The sequence below is a fragment of the Grus americana genome, chromosome 2 (assembly GCF_028858705.1).
Source record: "Grus americana isolate bGruAme1 chromosome 2, bGruAme1.mat, whole genome shotgun sequence".
Taxonomy (NCBI): domain Eukaryota; kingdom Metazoa; phylum Chordata; class Aves; order Gruiformes; family Gruidae; genus Grus; species Grus americana.
In genome coordinates, this window is record NC_072853.1 from 104,502,330 (window position 1) to 104,516,329 (window position 14,000).

Here is a 14,000-nt window from a genome sequence, read left to right on the forward strand (position 1 = left end):
CAATATTTCCCCAAAATGGAGAGTTTCACTGGGTGAATATTAGATTCTACGAGTTGACATCAATTTATATTTGATCACAAACAGAATCAAATTAATTGAATTTGTGCAATTCCTGATCGATGAACATGAAGATAAAGCTTCAGTTTATACCATACTTACTTTTTATAAAATGGGGAGAGAGAGAGAGAGGGAGAATGAAGAGGAAGATATAACTTATTCAACATGAGATTTATATATGTTGACTCCCACACACTTGTATGAAAATTGAGCTGAAAGCAAACTGTTTTGTCACATTTCTAAACCAAAATCAGAATTAACAAGACCATTTTGTAGGAAAATTTTCAGTTGAGGACATGAAGAAAAATCATGAAACTGTAAAGGCATGACTTTTTTAACTGTAAGAATTTGTTTTCCAAGTTTAACTTAATATAAAAATTATCTCTTTTAATCTGCTTGTTATGATCTTCTCTGTGTTGTAAGGATTTCCTGTCATCAGTTCTAGATTTTGTCATTCTTTAATGACATAAATAATTTTATTATTTAATAGAAAAAAATCCCTTGTCAATTTGTGTTTCCTTCTAAAAATCAGAGTTCTAGAGCTCCTCAGTGCTGACAGAACCAATGGAGATCATCAGCATGTTTTAATTTTGTTGATTTTGAGGTACAGGAACATCGAAGGCTTTTTAAGGCTTCCTTGCTGAACTGCTAGTTATATCTGGGATTGGTAAAGACAAATTCTCAGGAAAATCCTCAGCTAGAGTATATAGCAAAACACTAAAACTCAACAAACTCGGTAGCAAAAGTCAAGAATTTTATATACCTGTGTGGCTAAAATAGCATATAAATATGTGTTTTAAAATAGTATCTTTTAACAAAAATAGATATAGCTGGTAATAAGATAGCAAAGGATTTTTTTTAACTTATTAACTCCATTTCACTAATTCATATATGAAGGACAGATTTTGAAATTTCAAAATGAAATGGAAAGAAGAAGTTTTAAAAACTATTAAAACCATGGGGTTTAGGGAGTTTTTATTTTAAGTTTTCTCTGCGAAGTGAAAAAACCAAGATCTTATATCAACCATAACTATAGATCAACCTTGCTATGCTATTTGACTTAAACCAAAAAGATTTAGTTTTGATTTAGATAACATTAAGTTTTGCTCTTGATATTTAAATAGAAATGTAAATTTAAAGCAAAGTTCAGATTCTATGAATTGTTCTGGTACTCCCTTTTCCATTAAATAGAATGAATGAAATTCCACTCTTAAAAGCAAATATACTCTCTCTTTTATCCCCTCAAATTCTCAGATTTTCTGATGTTAACTTTGAGACCCTTGAAACCTTAACTTTGGTTTACCTGCTCTATGGGATCACCTGCTCTAGGGGATCCTGCTTTAGCAGGGAGGTTGGACTAGATGATTTCCAGAGGTCCTTTCCAACCACTACCATGCTGTGATTCTGAGACAACCTGGAATTTGCCTGAAGCCAGAGATGGGGAAAACATTGTTTTTCCTGATAGGAATAGCAGAATTTTTTTTTTAAGTGAGAATTTTTATCATTTCTAGAATCTAGCACTCTGTTTTTGTAAATAAGATTTACAGCAGGTTTGAGAAAGAAAAGAATTATTTTCAACACTTGACAAAAGTTATAAAGCTTAGCTTTTTTTTTCGCTTTAAACTATGTGCTACAGGAAAAACTTACTGTATCTTCTTTCCTTAAATTGATGCAGGATTTTGAAATGAACCTAGTAGGAAATGTGCATGATCTCATAATAAATTTGTGATCATTGCACAAAACAATAAAGCAATGAATATTTTTAATAAGACCAGAAACCTTAATTGCTTTAAGGTTGGGGTTTTTTCCGTTGCTATCGTGATTCTGAGAAAACTCTGAAGTAATAACTGAAGCAACTTCCTGCCATGGAAGTAGTCCAAAAGTCAGAACAAAAGCCTCCTACAGACTGGACATAACGTCCTGGATTGTTATCATTCAGTATTCATGCCTTAGTAAATTAGCAACCTTTCCTTGTTCTAGTACCTAGAATGATTCAGTTTCTTGTCTAAGGATGAGAGAGCAGGTAAATGTATTTGGGGGGAAGTATGCAAATCTTTTAACTCACTGAAACTACTTCCAGTTTTACAACAGAGAGTTAATGGGTAAATGGTTTTGGCATATGTAAAGCAATCACTCATGTTAAAAAGGCATGAGACAATTATACTCTTCATCAACAGGTTACTCTTAGAGAAAAATGCACTGTGCTGCTTTGAGTATCTTCTCCTGATGAAAATTACTGACCTTATTTTCAATCCTCCTCTCTTTCAATCAGCCTACAAGAAAGCTGGAGAGGGACTCTTTACAAGGGACAGTGATAGGACAAGGGATAATGGCGTTAAGCTGGAGGAAGGTAGATTTAGATAGATGTACTGTGAGGATGGTGAGGCATTGGAACAGGTTGCCCAGAGAAGCTGTGGATGCCTCCACCCTGGAAGTGTTCAAGGCCAGGTTGGATGGGGCTTTGGGCAACCTGGTCTGGTGGAGGGTGTCCCTGCCCATGGCAGGGGGGTTGGAACTAGATGGGCTTTAAGGTCCCTTCCAACCCAAACAATTCTATGGTTCTATGATAAGCAGAAATGTTAGAAACATGTAACTCCATCTTCAGAGAATTTGAAGTTAAACATATCATTCACTGAAGTAAGTGATACTAGTCTGCTTCTTTTTTCTTCCCCCCCCCCCCCCCCCCCCCCCCCCCCCGAGCTACACAGGTATAAACATTCATGTTGGCTGCCTTGATGCAGAACACTGGACTTGTGGACAGCAATGCTTGGAAAGATGGTTGACCAAATGATTGTAGAGCAGGGGGAAGAGGGCAAAATTTAAAACTATACAAAAGCATCCTTGAACCCAGGCAAAAGATAGTAGGAACAAAATTCAGAAAAGCATGTTCAAAATTTAGATTTAGTTTCATGTTATTCTTAGTAGAAAAAACTGTGGCACCACTGCAGGAAAAGAACTGGTATATTTTGTGGTTTTCCAGAAAAGATTTAGATGATCCTTGAATTCAGCAAAGCTTGGAAACATTATTTTAGCCTATGCAAGAGATCTCCATGGGCCTTTTGGCCTAAGAAATCACTTTATACCACAGAAAATTAAAGAGATGGTGTTGTTGAGCTATTGCAGGCAATCAAATTGCAAAGTTATTTTCCAAAACACTGTGCTTAGAATCTGCAGTGGCTGTTTCATATGTATACAGGACAAAGGTATTCCAACAAAACAAAAGTTTTCTAATCTTTGATGTTGCTCCTACTGCATTATATGCTGAAGATCTGACAAGACCCACTTCGTTTGTTAGTTCTTTATTCTGCTCCTAGATACTGGCAACTGTTTGAAATTTCCTTTGTTAAACAACGAATATTTCATGATTTTTTTTTTCTGAAAGAGATATTGTGTGATTTGATTTTTTCCCTACCTTGCCTAGTCCAAGACATACAGAATTGAACAATTATTTTAAAATGAGAAGTCAATAAACACAGAGAAGCTTTCCATACAAACAGTGTCAAAAAACTGGCATATCAGATGCTGAGCTCTGTAGTTTCTTGCTAGTATTTAAAAATACATATTTTTTTAATCTGCGGTTTTATAACATGTTCTCCATGTTCTTCCTACAAATGGATTTGAAGCAGCAGGTGAATTCACTTCTCCAAAATTAAAATCTTTATGTGGGAAAGAGAATTATTTCTGGAAACTACAAACATAATATTTTGTAAATGATATTTCATTTAGGATATGTCCTTTTAACTTTGAAGCTGCAGTGAATGCTTGTATAGGTATTTTATGGAATGCTAACAAAATTTGGAGAGGAAAGGTCATTATATCTTCCTTTTATAGCCTTCATTCTGTTTCAGCATTGTTTTTTTCACCCAGAAATTCCATGTGGCTTGTGGGGAAGGGGAGTATTGTTGCCCCAGCAGATTACGGATGCCTAAGTAAAGAAGTGGCCAAACTTGTTTCTGCAACCTGTGTTGCTGCAAAAGATAAGAACCGTCTTTTCCTTCTCCATTTTTGGCTGGAGGGTATTGTGATACACTGTGGGTGGGTGTTTGTGCGCACACACCTAAAGCAAATGTATTTTAGCCCATTCTAAAATGGAAGTATGCTTTGATCATTGATATACCTAACAGGTAAGAGCTTTGAGAAGGTACAAACACACTTTTAAATTAATGTATTTAATTAACAATTTGAATAATAGGAAGGCCTGACTGGCCAGGGAGCAACTAATCCACTTCCCTAAATCTTAAGTATGGCTGCTACTTCCTGTTCTGCTGATGAACAAGAACCATAAACTTTGCTGATCTTTAGATCACAGTCTTGAGCATAAATGAAGAGTTTAATCAAAGTAAGTGTAAACTACTTGAGAAGAGTGTTTGTTAAAGTACTGAAAACTTGCAAATACAAAATTCTTATGGAGGCATCAGGCACCTTTGAGAGTATCCTGTAGTTCAGCCTGCCTTTTTTCCTGCTACTTTTTCTAGTCCACATATGCGTTACCTGAAAGCGGCAAAATAATTCACTCTCTAAAACTTATTTTGAAGTTTTAGAAAGCAGGCATTCTTTATTGCAGCGCTGGGTGCACGGGGGATAACTCCACCTAACGTGCACACCCAAAAAGACAAAACTAGCAAGTATTTATACTATGTTAATATACATATTCAGTATATTTCCGAGTAGTGCTTATCACTGTCCTGGTTCTGGCAAGGCTAGAGTGAATTTCACAAGGAGCCAGGACAGGTGAGCCAAGCTGGCCAGGGGCTATTCCATTCCATACCATGTGACATCATGCTCACCATAAAGGGGGCTGGTCGGGCAGGGGCGGATTTAGTGTGGCTCTGGGACGGGGTAAGTGTGTGGTCGGTCGGTCGTCGGATCGGTAAATTGTTCTTTGTTATCACCCATTGTGAATATCTGTTATCATTACTGTTTTTGATTGTTTCCCTCTCCCTTGCTGTCCCAGTAAACTGCCCTTATCCCAACCCTCGAGGCTTTGCCGTTGTTTTTCCGTTCTCCTCCCCAGCCCGCCGGGGGAAGGGTGAGTGAGCGGCGCGTGGCACCCAGCTACCGGCTGGGGTTGAACCACGTCAATCACATTCACGGATTTTCCGGGAACTCGTTAGCATACGCTAATGTCTTTCGCGCATGTTTGTTGGCACCTCCGGGTGGTTGTCCGGGGTCTTCAGACTCAGTCCTGGTATCACGTACACCTTATCCCTCAAGGCTGGTTTTGTGATCACCGTGTAACTTTCTTATCTTTGCGCATCTGTTCTTCCAAGGCCGAGCTGTTTAAAATGAGATTGTTCCAGAGCTTCTTATCTTACAGCTAATTATTTTCTAAGTTACAATGGTTTCCCTTTTGTTTGGCTACATCTATTGAGCAATGGCTCTAATTGCTTGAATTGATCTTAATATTTCAATATTCACAGGTATCATGTGTATGGGGATGGAACCAAGGAGATCAGTTTTCTGTGTTATGAAGATACATACTGGGTTTCTCTGCTTGACTTCCAAGTACCAGAAAAGCCGTTTCAGTCTCATGTGAGCTTCATTAAAACCTCGTGTAAAAGCAGAGAGAGTGATCATGTGGCTCTTTGTTGCCTTAATAGGAACAAGAAAGGAGAAGTTCTTTCCACACTGATGAAAAATTGGTGGGACTAGAGGTAGGTGGTTTTGTTTGCTTGTTTATAATAGGGACTGGAATGTGATCCATTCCAGCATCTTTAACTTGGGAAATAACTGCTGTGGAAATGAGGGAATCGATTTGCACCTCGGTCCCCTACACTAAAGGCTGCTGTCTGCAGCCATACCTTTGCCAAATGAACAGCTGAGTTTGCTGTGTTAATGTCCCTGAAATATCATGAGTTGTTAGACATCACTGTCATCCTTTTACTGTCCAACTGTTTGCATGAAATGATCTTGTAGCACTACAATTTTTAGTGGGTTCTGCAACACTTTACCTGTTCTCAATCACTTTTGCCACAGACCTGGACAAAAACTGCTGGCTTAGTGAAATGGGGTGGAGCAAGTGAGTAAAACCTGGAGATACCAAACTACCAGTAAGGTAGTTATAGATTAGTTTGCAAGGTCTTTGCTTTACATTTCATTCCTTGATGTTTAACTGCTTTTCTAAAGCTGGTAAGATCTACAAAGGACTGCAAGTCCTGATTAACTCTAGTTAAATGCTCTTTTGAGGAGCAAATAGTGCAGAAGTCACTTGCACATTGTGCACTGGTGCAGTGCAAAGAATGTCAGCAGGTTACAGACAGTAAAGACTGCTTTGAACATTCTCAGTTAAAGCTGCTTTGATTGGATAAAGGTCAGGAGCTTAATTAATTTCTTGACTATTCAGATGTCTATTTAGATATTTACACCATTATTACATGACTAATAGCATTAATAGTGCAAGTGCGAAATGCACTTTCTGTGTTGCCCTGCTTTTTGTAGTCTTTGTCTATGTTTTGACAGGGCTTTCTGCCAAGGTCTAAGTGGATGAATTGAAAATTGCTGACAATGTTTGTTTAATTATGCAAGTATTTGTTATAAACACCTATGATAATTGTCTAACTGTAGCACTTTATGTACTATCTGCTGAGATTAGGGACATGGTTTACACTGGAAAGACCTTTTTTAAAAAAATAAAGCAGAACAAACGAGTGTAATTTTCTTTGTTTACTAATGTCTTTTTCCTTTAATTACTTTCATAGGAATTCACAATGTCTTTCTTTTCAACATTGGATCTAGAATGAAACTTTGTTTAGTGAGGTTTTTTCATGCATTTCTTTTTGTTGTTTGATTTCTTTTTTCCCCCCTCAAGTACTGTGTGCCAGGTGTAGATTTCTTGTAGATTTCTGGTGGTATGTCAAGTAAATACATCATGGAATGATCTGTTGTTCAACTGACAGCACCCATATTTTCCACAAACCAAGAAGCAAATAAGCACTTTTACAGAATTTTGGTGAAGAATCCTAAGATGGAGTAGATATTGGTTTTAAAAGCCATTTTTTTGTTTTAGCTGATTCTCAGGATTCTTGTCTTAGCATATTTACTTGCACTTCAGAAATATTGCCTGGAAACTAAGTAAAAGCAGAATGGTTTGTCAAAAAATGTGGAGGCACTGAAATGTAGATTTTTGTAATTCCAGAGGGAGTTAGAGGAGAAGTTTAAACTACAGACACCCATTGAACAGCTGAGTTAAGGTGTGTTCAACAGTTTGAAGGTATGTGTCACACAGACGTCATAACATCTTTGTGTGACAACTGTTAGAGTTTGTTTCTTGTTCATAGGGAAAGGCACCTGGTAGGTGCATTATGGTACAGTATGACTGGCACAGCCCTTAAAGAAGACAAACTTAAATCCAAAAATGAAGATGTGTTATTTTCAGTTGTGACATTTATTGATACTTATTTAAACAGACTCATCAGAGAAGATCCAGTTCTTTGATATGAATAGTTCTCATAGACTTCATATGGAGTCTGCAAGGGAGAACAGTAATGAGGAGCATTTACCTTGACATATTTCTTAGCATTGTTCTTAATAGAACTTGCCCAGTACCCTCTGGGACCATAAGTATGGGCAAGGTGCTGAGAAGGAAGAATTCTTTATCAAGAGCATGAAATAAAATTAGGAAGCCAACACATTTTTTTCCAAGAATTGTCCAGGGGAGATCAGAAAATAAAGAAAAAGTTGCTTGAGGTTGTGTTTGTTTGTTTGCTTTTAATGAAGTGTTTATTGTTGCACTGTATTGTGACCTGTTGAGATCATGGTGTGTTTCTACATACCTGGCCTTCTTTGCTGGCTTAGTAGAAATGCTAATTTTCTCTTGTGTACACACATACTGTCTCTCACAAAATGCTGCTGGCGATATTTGTACATCCATGAAACAAGTCTGACCATCTTTTAGTGGTCGGGGTTAGCAGTGTCTGGAAGTGGATAGCTGTAGAATGTACAGAAAGAGAATGATTCCTCTATGATGATTTAAAAAAAGGGTCCAGCTAACTGTCTGCTCCAGCTTTGTGTGTTCCCAGTACAAAGCAATGAAGAATTTTTTTACAGGCCTTGTAAAAGCATTAGCCTCTCTTCTGCACCAACCCCTGGCTTACCCTTTACTTACTCAATTGTTTGGGTTATGTTTACTAGTCATTATTGACCTCTTTGTTAACATAGCTACTGTTGACATCATTCCTTATCCAACAGAGATAAGGCCTTGTGTTCTGTTGCATCATTACAGGGCAGCTCTCCAAGTCCAAATTGTTCATCTGTATTTGAAATATTTGTCTTTTGAGCTTTGTAATGAGACTTGTTTACATGGGGGAGGGAAGGAGAAAAATCCCTGTAAATGAATGCAGTAGTCTCAGTGTAAAAGCAATAATTCAGTGAAATAATGAGAATGTGTTTTCCAGCTGCTGTTTGTAGATCCCAGTTGCTAGGGTGCTTGATATCACAGAGTATAACCTTGTCCCATGGTTACGGTTTGCATATCTTTGCTTTTCTTGGCAACAAGGTTAAAGACTATACCCTCATCACTTAACTGATTAGAACTGGTTCAGAAGATTAATGCTAAGAGAAAAAAAATTTAGGCAGCCCGTGTAACCACCAGGATGTTGGATTTCATTAATGAATAGTTAAACCTGTGAATGGCTCATTGGAGGGGTGGACATGAAAACCTGCCTTGCTTGCATTTATTTTATTTACCCTAATTAAGGGAAATACGTCCTTCGATGTGCTAACTCGCTGCTGTAGGCACAATGTCTTTGCAGGAAAGGGAAGTTTTTACTCTTTAGAACAAGACTGGTTGCTTGCTTCTTGCATTAAAAGAAACAGCCATTTAACAATGTAGTCACTGAACAACTGGATCATGCATCTCATTGCCCTCATCTGTGCTTATAGATTGTAAAAGACTGCCCCTTTTCTGTTAACTCAAGCATCTCTTCAGTACTGCTTAGCCAGTGTCAAAATGTGTCCTAGGAGCTGCACAAAGAAAGCAAGCAAGAGGGGGTTTTTTGTTGAAAATTCCCTGTGCTCTGTGCTTAAAACAAGACTAAAACAAAACAATAACAATAAAAAGGCCTCCCTCACCTTCCCAGTTGCCCTTACACAAGAGATACAGGGCTCTGGAACTTGAGGGCCAGGCAAATGAGGATGTAGGTGAAGGTCCATCCAGGGGGTTGCCTAGGCGAGTCAGTCAGACCCACACATTATGACTGCCTCTGTTAAGAAAAAAAGGAGGGTAGTTGTTATAGGTGATTCCCTTCTGAGGGGAACAGAGGGCCCCATATGCCAACCAGACCCATCCCATAGGGAAGTCTGCTGCCTCCCTGGGGCCCAAATTAGAGATGTTACCAGGAAACTCCCTGGTCTGGTAGGGCCCTCTGATTATTACCTGCTATTGGTTATGCAGGTTGGCAATGATGAGGTTGCAGAGAGAAGTCCAAAAGAGATCAAAAGGGACTTCAGGGCACTGGGGCGATTGGTTGAAGGATCAGGAGCACAGGTAGCATTTTCCTCAATCCTGTCAGTGGCAGGGAGGAATACTGAAAGCAACAGGAAAACTCACTGGATTAACATGTGGCTCAGGGGCTGGTGCCACCAGTGGAATTTTGTTTTTTTTGATCATGTGGAGGTTTACACGGCACCGGGCCTGCTGGCAACAGATGGAATTCAGCTGTCTCAAAGGGGGAAAAGGATTTTTGCTCATGAGTTGGTGGGGCTCATCGAGAGTGCTTTAAATTAGGTTCAAAGGGGGAAGGGGATGTAATGAGGCTTACTAGAGAGGAGCAGCATGGGCAACAAACATGAGGAGCTGGAAGCTATCGTGCAGCAGGATAGCTATGACTTAGTCGCCATCACAGAAACGTAGTGGGATGACTCTCATGGCTGGAGTGCTGCAATGGATGGCTATAAGCTCTTCAGAGGGGATGGACAGGGAAGGAGAGGCGGTGGGGCGGCTCTGTATGTTAGGGAGTGTTTCGATTGTGTAGAGCTTAACGATTGTGGTGATAAGGTCGAGTGCTTATGGGTAAGGATGAGGGGGAGGGCCCACAAGGCAGATATCCTGCTGGGAGTTTGTTACAGACCACCCAACCAGGATGAAGAGGTAGATGAAGTATTCTACAAGTGGATGGCAGAAGTCTCACAATTGCTAGCCTTTGTCCTCATGGGAGACTTCAACTTGGCCGGACGTCTGCTGGAAATACAACACAGCAGAGAGGAAACAGTCTAGGAAGTTCCTGGAGTGTGTGGAAGATTGCTTCCTGACACAGCTGGTAAGTGAGCCTACCAGGGGAGGTGCCTCGCTTGACCTGCTGTTTACCAACAGAGAAGGACTGGTGGGAGATATGGTGGTCAGAGGCTGTCTTGGGCTTAGTGACCATGAAATGATAGAGTTCTCGATTCTTGGTGAAGTAAAGAGCGGGGGTCAGCAAAACCATTACCACGGACTTCCAGAGGGCAGACTTTGGCCTGCTCAACGCACTGGTTGAGAGAGTCCTTTGGGAGAAAGTGCTGAAGGGCAAAGGGGTCCAGGAAGGCTGGGCATTCTTCAAGAAGGAAGTCTTAAAGGTGCAGGAGCAGGCTGTCCCCATGTGCCATAAGACGAACTGGCGGGGAAGACGACCGGCCTGGCTGAACAGGGAGCTTTGGCTGGGACTCAGGAAAAAAAGGAGAGTTTGCCACTTTTGGAAGAAGGGGCAGGCAACTCAAGAAGAGTACAGGGATCTCGTTAGGTCATGCGGAGAGAAAATTAGAAAGGCAAAAGCCCAGTTAGAACTCAATCTGGCCACTGTTGTAAGGGAGAACAAGAAATGTTTTTACAAATACATTAACAACAAAAAGAGAGCCAAGGGGGGAATCTCCATCCTTTATTGGATGCGGAGGGGAACATGGCCACCAAGGATGGGGAAAAGGCTGAGGTACTTAATGCCGTCTTTGCCTCAGTCTTTAATATTCAGACCAGTTGTCCCTGCAGCATTCAGCCCTCAGGGCAGGAAGACAGGGACAGAGGGCAGAATAAACCTCCCCATGATCCAGGAGGAAGCAGTTCACAACCTGCTATGCCACCTGGACGCTCACAAGTCTATGGGGCCAGCTGGGATCCACCTGAGAGTACTGAGGGAGCTGGTGGAGGAGCTTGCCAAGCCACTGTCCATCATTTATCAGCAGTCCTGGTTAACAGGGGAGGTCCCAGATGACTGGAGGCTTGCCAATGTGGCGCCCATCTACAAGAAGGGCCCGAAAGAGGATCTGGGAAACTACAGGCCTGTCAGCCTGACCTCAGTACCAGGAAGATTATGGAGCAGGTCATCTTAGGTGTGCTCACCAGGCATGTGCAAGACAACCAGGGGATCAGGCTCAGTCAGCATGGGTTCGTGAAAGGCAGGTCCTGCTTGACCAACCTGATCTCCTTCTATGACCAGGTGACCAGCCTAGTGGATGAAGGAAAGGCTGTGGATGTGTGCTGGGTTTGCGTGGCAAGGTTTTGGTAGCGGGGGGGGGGCTACAGGGGTGGCTTCTGTGAGAAGCTGCTAGAAGCTTCCCCTGTGTCTGACAGAGCCAATGCCAGCCGGCTCTAAGATGGGCCCGCTGCTGGCCAAGGCCAAGCCAATCAGCGCCTCTGTGATAACATATTTAAGAAGAAAAAAACCAGAGCTTTTGCAGCCGGAGAGAGGAGTGAGAAGATGTAAGAAACTCTGCAGACACCAAGGTCAGTGCAGAAGGAGGGGGAGGAGGTGCTCCAGGCGCCGGAGCAGAGATCCCCCTGCAGCCTGTGGTGAAGGCCATGGTGAAGCAGGCTGTCCCCCTGCAGCCCATGGAGGAAGGATGAGGGGGTGTAGAGATTCCACCTGCAGCCTGTGGAGGACCCCACGCTGGAGCAGGTGGAGGCACCTGAAGGAGGCTGTGGCCTGTGGGAAGCCCATGGTGGAGCAAGCTCCTGGCAGGACCTGTGGACCCGTGGAGAGGGGAGCCCACGCCAGGGCAGGTTTGCTGGCAGGACTTGTGACCTCGTGGGGGATCCCACGCTGGAGCAGTTTGCTCCTGAAGGTCTGCACCCTGTGAGAGGGACTCCATGCTGGAGCAGGGGAATGATGAGAGGAGTCCTCCCCCTGAGGATGAAGAAGCGGCAGAAACAACATGTGATGAACTGACCGTAACCCCCATTCCCCGTCCCCCTGTGCTGCTGAGGGGGGGGAAGGTTGAAGCTGGGAGTGAAGTTGAGCCCGGGAAGATGGGAGGGGTGGGGGGAGGTGTTTTAAGAATTGATTTTATTTTCTCATTCCTCTTCTCTGTTTTGCCTAGTAATAAATTAGATGAATTCCCTCTCTAAGTTCGGTCTGTTTTGCTCGTGACAACAATTAGTGAGTGAGCTCTGCCTGTCCTTATCTCGACCCACAAGCATTTTGTGATACCTTTTCTCCCCTGTCTAGTGAATGAGGGGAGTGAGAGAGCGGCTCTGGTGGGCACCTGGTCTCCAGCCAGGGTCAACCCACCACAGGATGTTACCTACCTGGACTTCAGTAAAGCCTTTGATATGGTCTCCCACAGCATTTTCCTGGAGAAGTTGGCTACTCATGGCTTAGACAGGTGCACTCTTTGCTGGGTAAAAACCTGTCTGGATGGCCAAGCCCAGAGAGTTGTGGTGAATGGAGTTAAATCCAGTTTGCGGCCAGTCACAAGTGGTGTTCCCCAGGGCTCAGTCTTGGGGCCAGTCTTGTTTAATATCTTTATCAATGATCTGGACAAGGGGATCGAGTGCGCCCTCAGTAAGTTTGCAGATGACACTAAGTTGGGTGGGAGTGTTGATCTGCTTGAGGGTAGGAATGCTCTGCAGAGGGATCTGGACAGGCTGGATCGATGGGCCGAGGCCAACTGTAAGAGGTTTAACAAGGCCAAGTGCTGGGTCCTGCACATGGGTCACAACAACCCCATGCAATGCTACAGGCTTGGGGAAGAGTGGCTGGAAAGCTGCCCGGTGGAAAAGGACGTGGGGGTATTGGTCAACAGTTGGCTGAACATGAGCCAGCAGTGTGCCCAGGTGGCCAAGAATGCCAACAGCATCCTGGCTTGTATCAGCAATAGTGTGTCCAGCAGGACTAGGGAAGCTGCACTCAGCTCTGGTGAGGCTGCACCTTGAGTATTGTGTTCAGTTTTGAGCCCCTCAGTGCAAGAAGGACGTTGAGGTGCTGGAGCATGTCCAGAGAAGGGCAACAAAGCTGGTGAAGGGTCTGGAGCGCAAGTCTTGTGAGGAGCAGCTGAGGGAACTGGGGTTGTTTAGTCTGGAGAAGAGGAGGCTGAGGGGAGACCTTATCGCTCTCTACAACTACCTGAAAGGAGGTTGTAGCCAGGCGGGCATTGGTCTCTTCTCCCAAGTAACTAGCAATAGAACAAGAGGAAACAGCCTCAAGTTGCACCAGGGGAGGTTTAGGTTGGATATTAGGAAAAATTTCTTCACTGCAAGGGTGGTCAGACATTGGAACAGGCTCCCCAGAGAGGTGGTGGAGTCTCCCTGGAGGTGTTAAAAAAATGTGTAGACATGGCACTTTGGGACATGGTTTAGTAGGCATGGTGGTGTTGGGTTTGCGTTTGGACTTGATGATCTTAGAGGTCTTTTCCAACCTTAATGATTCTAAGAAGGTAATACACTAACACCTGTGGCTGGTGGAAAAGAAAGCAGAGGTTGGAGGAGATGGCAAAAGTTTATTGGTGTTCATAGGTTACCAAAATGCTCTTCCTGGCTTTTATTTTTCTCTACTTGGTAATTACGATCCCATGTCTTCAATGGTAAACCTTGTTTGTTCATGATCTGAATCAATCCTCTCCTGACCTCATTAGTCTAGCTGTTGGCTATATTCTAAGCTCTTTGGCTGCTTAGTTGCATTTGACATGCTGTTCTTTTTCTACCAGCAGTCAGGACCAGAACAGCTCACAGGACTTTAAACTCCCGAAGAAACCTAACT